Raw genomic sequence first — 16790 nt, forward strand, 5'->3', positions numbered from 1 at the left:
ATAGCGGCGAACAGGGCGTCGTCCGTCGATCAACTGACAAGCGGTCAATCGCGTCGGCTTTTATACAGGCGGTATCGAAGTTTCCAGCAATATCGCTGGTGGCGGCGTTATCTCTAGACAAAGCTGGAACATTTCGCGTGCGGGGCGCAATCTTAACAGAACGATCTACTATAGACGTGAAGCTTCTCGAACAATGCTTCGCGGACAGCGTCGAGCGTTGATAACCGTCCCTGCCGGTCAAACCCGAATACATCAAAACAAGACAAGAAGTGGGCGTGGCATTGCCCCCCTCTGAAAAAGCATCGTCCCGATGCTTGTGAAAGAACATAGAAGAGAGAAAAAAACAAGTGCACACAAAAATAAATTACAATAACAAAGGAAGAAAAATAGAGTCCCCAGGATCGCTAACGCGCAAAAAACGGCTTAAGGCGCACGACATGGACGACTTCAGGTCGTGCGCGGCGTCGCCGGGAGTTCGTAATGCCGTCCGGGATCACCTCGTAGTCAAGAGCGCCGAGGCGTCGAAGAACCTTGTATGGCCCGAAGTATCGCCGAAGGAGTTTTTCGCTAAGCCCACGTCGGCGTATCGGCGTCCAGACCCAAACACGGTCGCCGGGCTGGTATTCCGCGAAGCGTCGTCGAAGATTGTAGCGACGGCTGTCGGTGTGCTGCTGGGTCTTGATGCGCAGGCGGGCGAGCTGTCGAGCTTCTTCGGCACGTTGTAAGTAAGCGGCGGCATCGAGGTTTTCTTCGTCGGTGACGTTGGGTAGCATGGCGTCGAGCGTCGTCGCCGGGCTCCTTCCGTAGACCAACTTGTACGGCGTCATCTGCGTCGTTTCTTGGACGGCCGTGTTGTATGCGAAGGTCACATACGGAAGGATGGCATCCCACGTCTTGTGTTCGACGTCGACATACATGGCCAACATGTCGGCGATGGTCTTGTTTAGCCGCTCGGTCAGGCCATTTGTCTGTGGGTGGTACGCTGTGGTCCGGCGGTGGCTTGTTTGGCTGTATCTCAGTATTGCCTGAGTTAGGTCAGCAGTAAACGCCGTACCTCTGTCGGTGATGAGAACTTCTGGGGCGCCATGACGCAGGACGATGTTCTCAACGAAGAACATCGCTACCTCGGCGGCACTGCCTCTAGGCAGGGCCCTCGTCTCGGCGTAGCGGGTGAGGTAGTCTGTAGCTACGACGATCCATTTGTTTCCGGTATTGGACGTCGGGAACGGCCCCAGTAAGTCCATCCCGATTTGCTGGAACGGCCGTCGAGGTGGCTCGATAGGCTGCAGAAGTCCGGCTGGCCTAGTGGGCGGTGTCTTGCGTCGCTGACAGTCCCGGCAGGTCTTCACGTAACGAGTGACGTCGGCGGAAAGGCGCGGCCAGTAGTACTTCTCCTGTATTCTTGCTAGCGTGCGAGAAACACCCAGGTGTCCAGCCGTCGGGTCGTCGTGCAGAGCCTGGAGGACCTCTGGCCGCAATGTCGAGGGTACCACGAGAAGGCAATCGGCTCGAAGAGGTGAGAAGTTCTTCTTTAGGAGAACACCGTTGCGCAAGAAAAATGACGCCAGTCCCCGCGTGAATACCTTCGGAACAACGGTGGTCCTGCCCTCGAGGTATTCCACAAGGCCCCTGAGTTCTGGATCCGTTCGCTGTCGTTCGGCGAAGTCGTCGGCACTTATGATTCCCAAGAAGGAGTCGTCCTCCTTGTCGTCCTGCGGCGGTGGGTCGACGGGGGCGCGAGACAGGCAGTCAGCGTCGGAGTGTTTCCTTCCGGACTTGTAAACGACGGTAATGTCGAATTCTTGAAGTCGTAGGCTCCACCGTGCGAGGCGACCTGAAGGGTCCTTCAAGTTAGCTAGCCAACACAATGCGTGGTGGTCGCTCACAACTTTGAAGGGCCTGCCGTAGAGGTAGGGGCGAAACTTGGATGCAGCCCAGATGATCGCTAGGCACTCCTTTTCTGTTGTGGAATAGTTCGTTTCTGCCTTTGATAGCGACCGGCTAGCATAATTGATGACCCTTTCCTGCCCGTCAGTCTTCTGCACAAGGACGGCGCCGAGTCCTACGCTGCTTGCGTCGGTGTGGATTTCCGTATCGGCGTATTCGTCGAAATGTGCTAGTATCGAAGGCATCTGAAGGCGTCGTTTCAGTTCTTCAAATGCTTTGATTTGCGCCGTTTCCCAATTGAATGGCACGTCGGCCTTCGTGAGGTGAGTTAGCGGTTCGGCGATTCGTGAAAATTCCTTGACAAAGCGCCTGTAGTAGGCGCACAAGCCGAGAAAACGGCGCACGGCTTTCGTGTCGGGGGGGGGGGGGGAAGGCAGCGATGGCAGCTGTTTTCCGCGGGTCTGGGCGAACACCACCCTTGCTGATCACGTGACCCAAAAACAGCAGCTCCTCGTATGCAAAGCGGCACTTTTCAGGCTTCAAGGTGAGGCCAGAAGTCTTGATTGCTTGTAGTACAGTGTCAAGGCGCCGGAGGTGTTCGTCGAAGCTTGAGGCAAACACAATGACGTCGTCCAAGTACACAAGGCAAGTCTGCCACTTCAATCCAGCCAGCACGGTGTCCATAACGCGCTGGAACGTCGCAGGTGCCGAGCAAAGACCAAAGGGCATAACCTTGAACTCGAAGAGGCCGTCTGGTGTTATAAAGGCAGTCTTCTCTCGGTCTCTCTCGTCGACTTCGATTTGCCAATAGCCCGTCTTGAGGTCCATCGACGAAAAGTACCTCGCGTTGTAGAGTCGATCCAGGGTGTCGTCTATCCGTGGGAGAGGGTAGACGTCCTTCTTCGTGATTTTGTTCAGGCGGCGATAATCGACGCAGAAGCGTAGGGTTCCGTCTTTCTTCTTCACTAACACCACGGGTGACGCCCATGGACTCTTCGACGGCTGGATGATGTCGTCGCGTAGCATTTCGTCGACTTGTTTCTTTATGGATTCGCGTTCTCGCGTTGAAACTCTGTACGGGCTCTGCCGGAGTGGCCTGGCATTTTCCTCTGTTATGATGCGATGTTTTGCGACAGGGGTCTGGCGGATTCTTGACGATGACGAAAAGCAGTCCCTGTATTTCAAGAGCAGGGTTTTGAGCTGTTCTTGTTTATGCTTCGGAAGGCTAGGATTAACGTCGAAAACTGGTTGAGAAGCTTGGTTCGTCGGTGTTGGCTCGGAAGAATCGGCGATGGCGAGAGCCATCGACGTAGCCGTGATTTCTTCGATGCAGGCGACTGTCGTGCCTTTGTTTACGTGCTTATACTCGTTGCTAAAATTTGTGAGCATCACTGTTGCTTTGCCTCCCCGCAACTCTGCTATTCCTCTTGCGACGCAAATCTCGCGGTTAATCAGCTGGTGCTGGTCGCCTTCAATGACGCCTTCCAGGTCTGCTACTTTCTGAGAGCCGACGGAAATGATGACGCTGGAGCGAGGGGGAATGGTGACTTGGTCTTCCAGCACATTCAAGGCATGCTTCCCTGGCGGCGTGTATCGCGGTAATGCTTTTTCTGTAGGTAGTGTTATCGACTTCGATCTGAGGTCGATGACTGCACCATGAAGGCCTAAGAAGTCCATACCAAGGATGACATCTCGGGAGCAATGCTGAAGGACTACGAAGCTTGCGGGATAAATCCGGTTGTTGATGGAGACCCTCGCTGTGCAGATTCCTGCCGGCGTTACTAGGTGACCTCCCGCTGTGCGGATTTCGGGGCCTTCCCAGGCGGTCTTGAATTTCTTCAGCTTCGTCGCGAACGCTCCACTGATGACAGAATAGTCGGCTCCAGTATCGACGAGAGCGGAGACGTTGTGGCCGTCGATGAGAACGTCGAGGTCACTCGTTCGTCGCCTACCGTTTCGATTTGGTCACGGCGTCGGATCACGGCTACGTCGCTTTGTCCCGCTGCTTCGTCGTTGTGTCGTCAGGTCTTCTTCGGGCCGTGAAGTTTCGACGTCAGGGCTTCGTTCGGCTTGCGGCGTGTTCTTTAGATGTCGTTGCGGCGTTGTCGTCGGCGGCGGAGGATCTTCGGTATTTCGTCGTACAGCAACCGCACCTCCATCGGTTGCTGCCCTTAGTTTTCCGGATACGGGCTGGGTGACCGGCCTCGCGTTGGGCCAGTGTATGGTCGGCGTTGGGGGGACACGTAGCGGCCTGGCGACGGCGAACGGGAAGGTTGTCGGGGCGTCCATTGCGTTCCCGCGAGGTAGTCGGCGATGTCGTGTGGTCTTTCCCCTCGCTGTGGACGCGGCGCGTCGATGGCGAACCCACGCAGTCCCATCTGTCGGTACTGGCAGCGGCGGTAAGTGTGGGCAGCTTCGCCGCAATGGTAGCAGAGTGGGCGGTGGTCGGGGGTGCGCCAAACGTCGGTCTTTCTCGGCGTGTATAGCTGGCCGGCTGGCGGGCGGCATGACGTCGGTGGCGGCGGCGGTGGCGCCTGGCGGCGGAACTGCTGGGGTGGCGCGGCGTCTTGACGTGGGCGAGGAGGGGGGGCGTTGCGTCGGGCTGCAGCGGCATAGCTCACTGCTTGCGGCTGTGGCTGCGCTGACTCGGGGGTGCCCAGAGACTGCTGTATTTCCTCTCGGACGATATCAGCGATCGAGGCAACTTCCGGCTGTGGTAAGGGTAAAAGCTTGCGCAGTTCTTCCCGCACGATCGCTCGGATCGTTTCACGCAGGTCGTCGGAGCCGACGGCATGAACAGCTGGGCTGTCTTGAATCGATCGGCGATTGTACTGGCGGTTGCGCATTTCCAGGGTCTTCTCAATCGTCGTCGCCTCTGAGATGAATTCTTGGACTGTCGAGGGTGGGTTCCGCATCAGCCCAGCGAAGAGCTCTTGCTTTACCCCTCGCATGAGCAACCTGACTTTCTTGTCCTCGGGCATGGCTGGGTCAGCGTGGCGGAACAGTCTGGTCATTTCCTCTCCAAAGATGGCAACACTTTCATTTGGAAGTTGGACCCGCGTCTCTAGCAAGGCTGCGGCCCTTTCTTTTCTGACGACGCTTGCAAACGTCTGCAGAAAAGCGCTGCGAAAGGCGTCCCAAGTTCGAAGAGTGGACTCCCGATTCTCGAACCAGGTCCTTGCTGCGTCTTCGAGGTAAAAGTAAACGTGACGCAGCTTGTCTTCGGAGTCCCAGTTGTTGAATGTTGAGACCCTTTCGAAAGTCTCGAGCCAGGTGTCCGGGTCTTCGAATGACGACCCGCGGAAGCTTGGCGGCTCCTTGGGCTGCCGGAGTAGGATCGGCGCAGGCTGCACGGGGTCGGTCATCGTCGCTGCCGTGGGTGTTGGGACCTTGGGCTGCCTGGTTTGTTCGGGAAGGAGCCCGTGCTCTGGCTGCAGTCCCTTCTGCCTGCGGCTTGTTCGACGATCCGGGTATTCTTTGCTGTCGTCCTCCTCGCGGCTTGGACTTGGGTCAGCGCTTCGCGGGGGCGTCCGGATCATGGAAGAAGCAGCACCTCCACCAGATGTCACGTGGTCGTGACGTCGACGAAGACAGCAGTCGGCGTTTGCAGGATGAAACTGTTTATTTGGCCGAACTTGTGGCCGGAAAATGAGAACTAGAGCTACAGCAATACACGCTGTACAATGATAGCGGCGAACAGGGCGTCGTCCGTCGATCAACTGACAAGCGGTCAATCGCGTCGGCTTTTATACAGGCGGTATCGAAGTTTCCAGCAATATCGCTGGTGGCGGCGTTATCTCTAGACAAAGCTGGAACATTTCGCGTGCGGGGCGCAATCTTAACAGAACGATCTACTATAGACGTGAAGCTTCTCGAACAATGCTTCGCGGACAGCGTCGAGCGTTGATAACCGTCCCTGCCGGTCAAACCCGAATACATCAAAACAAGACAAGAAGTGGGCGTGGCAATATCACTACGAATCTGGCCGCTAAAGACAGTGTTGATTCCAGTGGAAGTGTTCGAGCCGAACTTACGCCGACATGACATGAAGTGAAGATGGTGGAAACGAAAGTACGTGCGCAATCAGTCCTAATTTCCGTGGTTCTATTCGGGCAACAGTGCACAATTATCGTTCTCAGACGTAGCCTGGCCTTCATAACAAGCTGGAAAATTTGGGTGAACTTTCCTTTTTTTATTTTGTGACAGCTAGTGTCACGTCCTCCTGCTCAAACAATTACCGGTATCGCTGTGCAGTGCCCGTTGACCACAATTTAGCCCCTATATGAAGACCAACGTTTCAACGAGGGTGCATGTGTCGTTGACAACAGGACAAATAGAAGTTTGTTTGTCGAAAAGCTAGCTCCAACGAAATTTTCTTTATCGAACATTTCTGATCGCTTCAAGCTTTTCCCTTTCCTTGAACTTTCGTCTTGTTTGGAGCACATTTTTGTGACTATTTCTTCGGTTCTCACAACGGGAATGTGATAAGTTGAATTATACAGGGTGTCCCAACTATCACGCAGCATGATTTTAAAAAAAGAGGAAAGGCGTTAAGCGAAGGAAATCTAGTACATATTGTTCCCAGTAGACTGGACTAGCCGCCACTAATTTTTGTTAATTGGGTCTAACTAATTAGTCGTAATTATGTTTATAACTCGGCAAGCACTCGCGTAATTACCAAAATGCCAATGAGGCATATGTAGGCATGCTAAAGTGACATCTAGCTGCGCTGTTTCCTACAAAGTATACGAATTACGAGCTCAGTTTTTTCCGGCTGATCAAGAAAGCCCGCGAAATATGAAAAGTAACACGTGACTACGTGTTACTTTTCGTGTTACTTTTCAATATTGCCGGGATTCCTTCCCCTCGATTATACGCCACTGTCATTATCCATATCTCGTGACCGACTGTTCTCACTGATAATGCGGCCGGAGCGCTGTTCAGATTACGGCCCGACTTTGTAAGACCGAAGCGAAGCGTTTCTCGGGCCGAGGAGTGGCAGATGAGGGCGATCCATATTTTTTTTCTTTCTGCATTTTTCTTGATACTGGTTATCTCACAGTATGCCTGTTTGAGGGCAATGTTTCCTGATGCGCGCAGCAGTCTAGTCACGTGTTACTTTTCATATTTCGCGGGCTTTCTCTATACACCGAAAAAAACGAGCACGCAGTTAGTACGTTGTTGAAAATAGCGCAGTTAGAGGTCATTTGAACAAGCCCACACATGCCTCATGACATTTTGATTATTTGGTGAGTACTTCTTGAGTCACCAATATAGTTATGAATAATAAATAAACCTCATTAACGAAAAAATTATTAGTGGCTTCTCCAGCGCACTGGGAAATAATATGTAGCAAGTTTGCTCCAAGTGACGCCGTTCCTCTTTTTTTAAACCGTGCTGAGTGATGGTAGGGACACCCTGTGTATGGATCAATAGGTTGATCGACTAATTGGCTGGTATACCAATGTACTTTTTTTTTCAATTGCTTACTTCTGCATTTCTTGATCCTCCTAAATTCGTGGGGAAAGAAGGGGCTTACATTTCACTCTCCATGCTGTAGTCACGGTTGTCGTACTCGGAACTACCGCTGCTTGGAGTTGAGAACGTATCGCCGCAATGAATGGACGACGCAGTGGAAGAAATTGACCGTTCGGACGCATTTGTCACAAGCACAGCCGCAGAAAAATTCGAAGATGTCTCCGGGTACTTCGAGGTTGTAGGCACCGAAAAAGAAGGCTGGCTGTCCTTCTCGTTGTCCTGTGCACGTGTCACTGACACCAACGCGTCTGAGTGAGCTCCGGGCGTCGCCAGGGTCGAAGCTGAGATGTCTGCAACCAGAAGAAGAAGAAGACGAAGAAGAAGAGGATGATGATGATGACGACGATGATGATGATGACCTTTATGATTGGCTCACACCCACTCTGGGGGATTGGCCATGAAAAGAATAATTTATAGGTAAAAGTGGACACATATGAAAATGAATTATAGAAAGGTAGAAGCTTCAACTTCTGATTCTTCCTTACTGCAGTGATGGTAGTGACGACGGTGCTGATGAACCTTAACCAATGATACCTACGTGTTAAATACCTGTCTCCCTTTAGATGCATTGTGTTTGTGGGATTTATGTAGTTATACTATATAAATTGGCACATGCGGGTGTAGTAAAATCATCCCCAGGGTGGTTAGAGTTCTGACCAACCTTTCACGGGGCTCCGCATGATGAGAGAAAGAAGAAGAGAGTGAAGAGAGTAGAAGACCAATCGCCCTCGCCGGTATGAGCCAGTTTCCTTTAGGCGACGAAACAAAGCAAAACAACACCGAGTGTGCTATTCAGGACACTGTCAAGTTCCGCCATCAGTCAACTTTGATTGGCCCAGAGGGCTGCTACAGCATCTCTGATTGGCTTAAAACGCCGCCATTACGATATCGGACACTATGGCGGAATTTGAGTGTCCAGAATTAGCACACCGAGAGAGCCAAAGTTAAATGAAGTATGCAAATACATGTCTGTTTGGATGACTCGTTACTTCATATGAGATGTTAACATGAACGTATGGACGGGAGTGAGAGAAAAAAAATGCCCCCATCTCACCGAAGGGCATCGTGAGGAAATGCGACTGTATTTCTTGCGCCGAGAGAGGGTACCGTTGCCGTCAAACGTTCGCCTTCACCGATTTCTGCCATCGCCTTGAGAGGCGCCCAGCCAGCGAACGGTCGAGATTGAGACGCGAGCGGACGGGAGAGTGGGGCGCAGGGAGGAGAGAGAGCGAACGACGAGAGAAGGAGCGGTGAAGCACTGCGCCTACCCTCTCCTACACTCTCTCGCACCACATGCTCCGGTTGCTAGGGGCGAGGATGAGCGCGCGCGCCCGCAGCTGTTGCTATGGGAGAGGGCGCCGCGGACAACGCCGGATGCCTGACATAGCCCGACTAAGAAATGCATTCGCATATAAAAAGCTTGTATTTGTGCACGGTTAAGAGCTCTTCCTCGTAGGGTGGAGCCCTTACTTCAGACCCCGTTGGCTCGCGCTGCTCCACGTGCCCGCTGGATCAACCGACGCTACTCCTGCGGCTCTGAGCTGGTCAGCGCAGTCTCCCAGGAGGAATGTGGGGGTGAAGGAATAGGGAGGTAGCCCGGTGGGTGTGGACATTCCCAGGTGCAGTGATACACTGTCGGCCTCGTTCTACAGTAGGGGCAGTGTAAGAGATATTGTGTGGGGTGTAACTTGATTAAGGTCCATCGGAACGCGCTCTAACACGTAGCGGGCCGAGACCAAGTGCCTCTACTGTGTCGCCGGCCTGTTGGATTGCCCATAGCTGTTCTTCGAGCCAGGGGCAACAAAGATGACATGAATAACTGAAGAAAGTGAGCGTTGAATTGGATAGAAAGCCATTCTTTCAATTGTCCACCACCAGAGAAAGAGGAAGAAGGCGCAGTACCAATCCTGGCCTCTGTCGGTGAATGTTCAGGAGGAAATAAATAGAAAAAGATTAAGAATACTTTAATTTTTTTGACAATTTGCAACAATAATGCCTGCATTAGCCGCAAATCTCCGGTACACACACCATATGTCCACAAGAGCTTCTGTAGACATAAGTAAAAAAAGGAAAAGTTGACATCACGTTTTTCTCGTACAGAAATGTAGCACCATTTCACATAATTGCGGTATCTAATGAATTGGGTTCAATATATGTTAACAGTTGACTGTCCTCTATGAAATTTTGAAGTCTGGTGTGAATGACCCGCTCGAAGAGCTTCCCCATGCATGAGGTAAGTGATACAGGTCTGAGCGCCTGTAGGGAAGGCTTCTTTCCCAGTTTTAGAATAATTATAATTTTGGTCGTTTTCCATTCTTCAGGGATCTTCCCTTTAAGCCAATAGTGCTCATTAAATTGTTTTGTGAGGCTTTCTATGGCTTTGTCGCTAAGGTTCCTGATCATCGTATTCGTAATTTGGTCTTCTCCGGGGCCCGTGTTCCTCTGGGCAGCCTGGGCTGCCGCAAACACCTCCTTCTTTGTTATTGGCTCGTCTAGTTTCTCATTTTTAGCTCCCGAGTAACTCATGTGACTCGTCGAATTAGTTGTTGGACTCTCGCCAATGTATCTCTCCTTGACAGCCTTTATGAGGTGGTCGTCCGTGCCCGGAAAGTCATCCGCTATTTTCTGCAGTGTTCTGCTGGTCGCTGATTTGGATTTATCTGGCTCAAGGATGTTCCTTAGGATGGAACAAGTTTTTGCAGTGCTCAGTGTGTTGTGAAGTGAACTACAATACATTACCCATCCCTCGGTTGCCGATTTGCTTGCGTAGGCATTGCGTCCTCAGCCAGAGCCGGAATCCTACGCAAGAGTGGCCTATTCAGTCCTTGGCGTTTCCACCGCTTCAGTGGGCTCCGCCTGTTCTCTCATATGCGTAACAGGTGGCTGTCTACTGCCGGTGTATCCATGCTTTTGCTATTTCCTTTGTTGTGTTTCCGTGCACCGATTTGATGTACTCCGACAATGAGGCACATGCTCAATGAACCATGCTATCCACTCATGCATACCGTGTAGCACGGCCCCATTTTGTTTATTTCGGTAAACATTAATGCCACATATCAGGTTGCGCAAGTTTTTCTGGAAGAAGTTCAAAACTGACGTGACGTCTTTAAGCGGGGCCATGGTATTCACGAAGAAAACCTGTGTGCCGTGCGTTCGATGGAGGCTAAAGAAACTCAAAGTCGAGAAAACCAATCTGGAGCTACTCGCTACGGCGAGCGTTACAAGAGCCTGCTTTCCCATGCAGTCTTATTTGAATAAATTTGATTAATATCTCCCAAATAAATGAAAATATGCGTCAGAAGTTGCATTATCAGGTGCGTACATAATCTATTTCTATGATACCCCACCAGGCAAAGCGAATATACAGGGCACGTTATAAAAAACGCGGATTGCACGTTTTATACCATTATAAATAGTGTCGCTATAAATCCCAACAAGAAGGCCACAGAGGTTACTGATCCAGGCGCGCCAATCATTCCCCACGACTGCAAGGTTGCGAAGAGGCTTCCTCCAGGTACGGCTCCATGGTACCTTCCCTGCCATGATGAGGCAAAAGTCTTCGCCCTAATTCCCAGGCTTCCAAAACCAACCATATCGAGAGCCCACGCCGGGACGTAGGTCAACAGCCATCCAATAACTGCAAGAGAAGTTTATTCAGCGAATTTTAATTCTGGGTCCGGAACCAGAACGGCGTTACGAACAAAAGGTGCATGGCCTGCGCGGGACAAGCAGCACAGCCACAGCGTAAGCTAGAGTTCTAGAGCCCGCAGTAAACTCTTTGGTCAACTAGAGCAAGTACAGTCGCAAGGCACCCACTTCGACCTAGATCATAATTTTGTGAAATGGGAAGTACCCGCGATGTCATTATTCATCACTCTGCCGAGATACGCTGTCGATCTGTGATGCACAGGGCTGAGAGCTCCAAAAGACAAAAACAATAGCCAGAAAATTGAAAAAACTAACCAAGAGGGAGCCAATACTAGCCAAGTGTAGTAAAAGACAAAAAGCAGTCAAGCGTGTGAAAAAACTGCGACGTTCTTATTTAAAGAGGTACCGACAAAAATTTTCGAACGGGAGCTTGCACTGCTATACATTTATCCTGTATGCAGAGACGGCACTGCGCATATGTGAAGCTCGGTAAAAGCTGATAAGATCTTTTATTTTGACATTAAAGGGGTGCTGACACACAAATTTTGGCTTGGCCGTTTTTCGCTGCAATACATTGTTGCGGCCTTGTTACTCATTGGTCATAACACGGTACATCGCTTGCCGCAGCGCGCGACAGATAACTGATTACACCATATTTATTACCGACCAGTCTCACTTTCGTCCGAGGACGAGAAGCCTACAGGTACAACTAACGCATATAGCATGTCAAACGGCACACAGAACTGTGACGCAGTTCCGTGCTGGCTGCATAGTCTGCTGGCTTTCTTTCGCCTGCCGTGTGTGCTGCGCGATGTCGTTCCCGTCATTGTCGTGTGGTGGCAACGACTTTCTAGAAGATTCCACACATTCGCCGCGGGTACGTTCTCGCGATCTGTCGCCGAATAGCCAAAGGAGCAATGGCGACTGTGACGCGATCATACAAGCTGCACCAGCTCGAAGTTCGGCCGCAATGGTGGCGTCAAGGAAGTTGGGGGTCATCTTCAAGTCACGTTAGACGATGTCAATGTAGCGAGGTGTGGTGTGTAGCGCTGGATCGCGCATGCGTGCTCCAAAATTCATGTAAACTACCTCCCAAGCTGTATTCACTGTTGAGATTTGGTATATTATACGCACATGTTCAAGGACATCGATCTCCCAGGGCTATCTCGGCCGCGAAATTTTGTGTCAGCACCGCTTAAAGGAGTACTGACACGAATTTTAAATATTTTCAAATTGTGACCAAAAATAAAAACACTGGTGTCGAAAGCCATAAAAAGAGTATTGTGGTGCCCGGTAATGTATCGAATATATTTTTAATAGCGCCACCTTAAAAAAAGACACTTTCCGTTTCGATATCGAGGGGGCGGCTTCTCAGTGACGTGTCATCGCAGTGTGACGTCACGGGGATGCAGCAACTCGCGACGTACTAGCGGCACATCCGTCATCTGCTCATGGTGCACGTCAACAACGATCAGTGAGTTATCGTCCAGTGACCCTGACAGTGATTTCTGCGATTCAGGGTGCATGCAGGACGCCGAGTTCGCAAACTCACTGGAACTATGTTGACTCGTCTCGATAACGCCCACTGCGGTGGGGCTGGCCTGCTAATGCACTGCGACGAAAACTTCAATGTCAAAGTAAAATATTTTATACGTGCTTGATCTCCGGTGTGTGGAGGGCGTTAACACTGCGCACCAAGGAAACGAGAAACGTCCCTTTTACGATGTCTCAAAATCGTGTCAGTACTCCTTTAAAGTCAGTTTTTTTTTCGCATGGCGCACCTGCTAACATCTACACTAGCGTTGTTGTGATGGCGTCAGGCACCAAAAAATTCATAACGGCCGCTCGTACTTCACCACGAGCATTCAAAATGGCCGCTTGTGTGTCACCAACGGAGCTAGGAATGGAGTGACCGTGAAAGCATCGCGATATCTTGCACGAGCGCGTGACGAGAAGCTCGCCAGGTCTTGTGACGCCAGAGTACACTAGGAACCAAGACTAGCTTTTGAAAACATACTGTAATTACTTTTTGGTGGTGCACTCAGGCTTACCAGTACATTTTGTAGGCTCTTGAGGGCTTGGCCTTTCATTTGACCCCCAAAAAACGACAAGTAAATATGCGTGTCAGTACTCCTTTAAATAACCCAATGCAAAAGCCCTCCGGCAAAAGTGTGAATGGGTACAGCATATGAACTCCCGAAAATCAATACGGCTGATATTCAAGCATAATTTTTTTTACTTCAGTCATTTCGACCAGGATGACGGAGTTTGTGGCGCGACCGCAAAAATGACACTCTTTTCGCGCTCCTTCGCAACTGTTCTGAGAAGGACTAGAAGTAGCAGCCCTGGGGACAATAAAAATGAGTACGGCACAACGTGCGCCTAAGATCACAGTTGCTGGGACTGAAGCACAAGTTGTAGCTTCGCAATAATTTCTTGATTACGCAACACCTAAGAAATGACACAAGCAGTTCATCTATTACACTGGGTTTTTTATGTCGATGAGTGTAAGCGACCTGAACGCGGAGCTCTTTCGGTGGTATTCTTCACTTCCAATTATGGTTTAAAGCTGCGTTCAGCAATATAGATGGTCTCCAAAATGAGGCATCATGGAAGTTTTACCCCGAGTGCCAGCCACGTATCTGAAAACCTTTTATTTCGTGTAATCAAACTGCCGAATTTGACTTTGGGAGCTGGAAACACGCCTGAGCCTCCACGTCATGACACCGCGTACTAGGAACGCAAGACCTGGCAACCTGGTTAGCATTATGTGTGTTTTGTCGTTGTTGTGGCTGAAGACGATGATGATTTATGGCTGAGCCCTTTCTAATGGGTCGGAAGCTTTAAACCACCGACTAGTTACGTGATTCTCATTGTGTGACGCCTGGTTGTTACTATACTCTTCTGCCACGCTTTATAACAGGACTGACTGCTGGGCGTGTTGGTAATTCATGTTAGAATGGTTGTGCGCAAAAGAGCGATAACAGAGAAGAAACACGGACACGGCGCAAACTATCAACTCAGAATTTATTGAAACAACACATAGATACGTTTGCCCTTTCAATAAATTCTGAGTTTATAGTTTGCGCCGTGTCCGTGTTCGTTCCTCTGTGTTTTTGTTGCTTTGCGCACAACCGTTCTAAGCTATATTACACCTCTTAACTTGATTCCTAGCCCGACATGACGCCTCTATAGAGTCGTTTTGCGAAGGAGTTTCAGGCCCCGGCGTGGCTCTGCGGTAGAATACACCACTGCCACGCGGCGGGCCTCGGTTCAAATCCCGCTTGATCCTAGATATTTTCCCGTCATTGCGCACAATAGTGGTTACGGACACCAGCGGCGAACAACTACGCCACCAAAGCCGGCTGTTTCCGTGGTCTAGTAACAGCTTTCGCTGTAAGACGCTTGTGTGTTTTCATGTACAGTTATTTAAATCTCCGAACTACACCTAGAGGCTCACGCCAGTGATGGAACCCGTTGCGCAGCTTACACGGGCAGAATATTCATAATACGCGAACTGCCTGTCAGGACTTATAGGTCATATGTGGTAATATTGATCCCTACATCAATTGTTCCAATCGGCTTTGCTTCCTCGCATTCCCGCACGCATCCTTACGAACACCCCTCAAAGTCCACCACTGAGAAGCTGGCTATGCAACCATTCAACCAATCGTCTGCTTATTCGCCTTTTCATACACGTTGCCATGCGCTGGTGTGTCTGAATGTCATAGAGTATGAAGTTTTACTCACGGAATGCCATCAAGAGAATAATTGGAGACATCTTCCTGCTGCAAAAAGCCACACAAAATGGCACCTCATGCAGTTATACGTAAATTATATACCCCGAAACACAGTGAAACAAAAGAAAATTACGTAAAACGCCGAGTGGCTCAAATAAGGGCCGTTCTGGTGCTACCGTTATTAAAAGCATTCGGAGAGAACGGCTCCCGCAAATTGAGGTCACTGAATCGTGTTGTATCGGTTACCCTATACCAGATAAGGGCGAAATATTGGCAAGAAGTTCAGTGAATATAAAAATATCAGCTAGCGCAAAAACAATAATTTCTGGGGTTTTACGTGCGAGAACTACGATATGATTGTGAGGCACGTCGTAGTGAGGGACTTCGGTTTAGATTTGACCAGCAGGCATTTTTTAACGTCAACCAAAATCTATGTATGCGGAAGTGCTTTCGTTTAGCCGGGAAGCAATCGCGCGCCCGCGAATTCCAACATCACGACACCTTAGCTCATATTCCAACATGGTGGCTCAGTTACTCCCAAAAAAAAATTTAGCTATTGTTTTTGCGAGCCCGCCCAGAACATCATAGATATTTACAGGGCTACCAGATCCAGTTCCACCGACTGCGCCCCACACAGGCGTCCGAGCCAGCCAGGGCGTGCGCACATCTCTCTGTACTCTATACCTGGGGCTCCCGAATAAAGACTTCTCTTGTAAAGGCGAATGGCACAGGGACTTCTATCAGATAACGAAGCGATCTGCCCACACGCAAGGAAATGCTGATGCGCTTTATGAACAACTGTTACGCGGCCCATCCCAATACACTTGCTCTCTGCGTACTGCACGCTAAATTTCGTTCGTCACAACACTGGGTCTTCAATGATCAGAAATTACCGCTAGTGAACATTTTCGGTAGAATTAAACGAACAAGCTGTACTTACGATCCGGGCGATGGTTTCGTTTTTTTTTTGTTGTTGTTGTTGTTGGCCTCTCCTCGTGGCACATACCCAATGGAGGGGATCGGCCGAGTAGATGGTGAATTCGTCCTATATTTTCTGCACGTTGTGACTCCTTGTTAGGCTATTTGTTTTGAATTAAAGTGCAATTATGAGTAATGAAAACTTTAATGCTCATGGAATTTAGCAAGAGATTCTTTTAGTCGCAATGATGTATTCCTGAACAGCAAGGAAAAAGGGGATCGGCCGAGTAGATGGTGAATTCGTCCTATATTTTCTGCACGTTGTGACTCCTTGTTAGGCTATTTGTTTTGAATTAAAGTGCAATTATGAGTAATGAAAACTTTAATGCTCATGGAATTTAGCAAGAGATTCTTTTAGTCGCAATGATGTATTCCTGAACAGCAAGGAAAACATCCCTGTGGCTGCACCCCAGGGTAGTGGCCCCAAAAGAAACAAGAATGGGTTCTGATAATTCCAGGCCCAGTTGTTGGCCTCTCCTCATGGCACATACCCAATGGAGGGGATCGGCCGAGTAGATAGTGAATTCGTCCTATATTTTCTGCACGTTGTGACTCCTTGTTACGCTATTTGTTTGAGTTAAAGTGCCAATTATGAGTAATGAAAAATTTAATACTCATGGAATTTAGCAAGAGATTCTTTTAGTCGCAACGATGTATTCCTGAACAGCAAGGAAAACATCCCTGTGGCTGTACCCCAGGGTAGTGGCCCCAAAAGAAATAAGAATGGGTTCTGATAATTCCAGGCCCAGTTTTCGAAGAGGTGGTACAAGTGTTCTTTTCCTGAATGTGTTGGGCTGTCCAGAGAGCCTGCGATGCGGCGGTTAGGCTAGGTCTAACTGTCCCCACGTGGGAGCGGCCCGCGGTGTCACCCTAAGGGGTGGCACTTCTCCGGATATTCAAATAAAGTTCTTCGTACCGTATGTGTTGAACCGGTGACATGATATGAAAAAATGACTAATCGTTTCTTCCTGATTACAGAAGAGGCACGCAGAGGAGTTC

This window comes from Rhipicephalus sanguineus, chromosome 6, assembly GCF_013339695.2.
Source record: "Rhipicephalus sanguineus isolate Rsan-2018 chromosome 6, BIME_Rsan_1.4, whole genome shotgun sequence".
Classification (NCBI taxonomy): domain Eukaryota; kingdom Metazoa; phylum Arthropoda; class Arachnida; order Ixodida; family Ixodidae; genus Rhipicephalus; species Rhipicephalus sanguineus.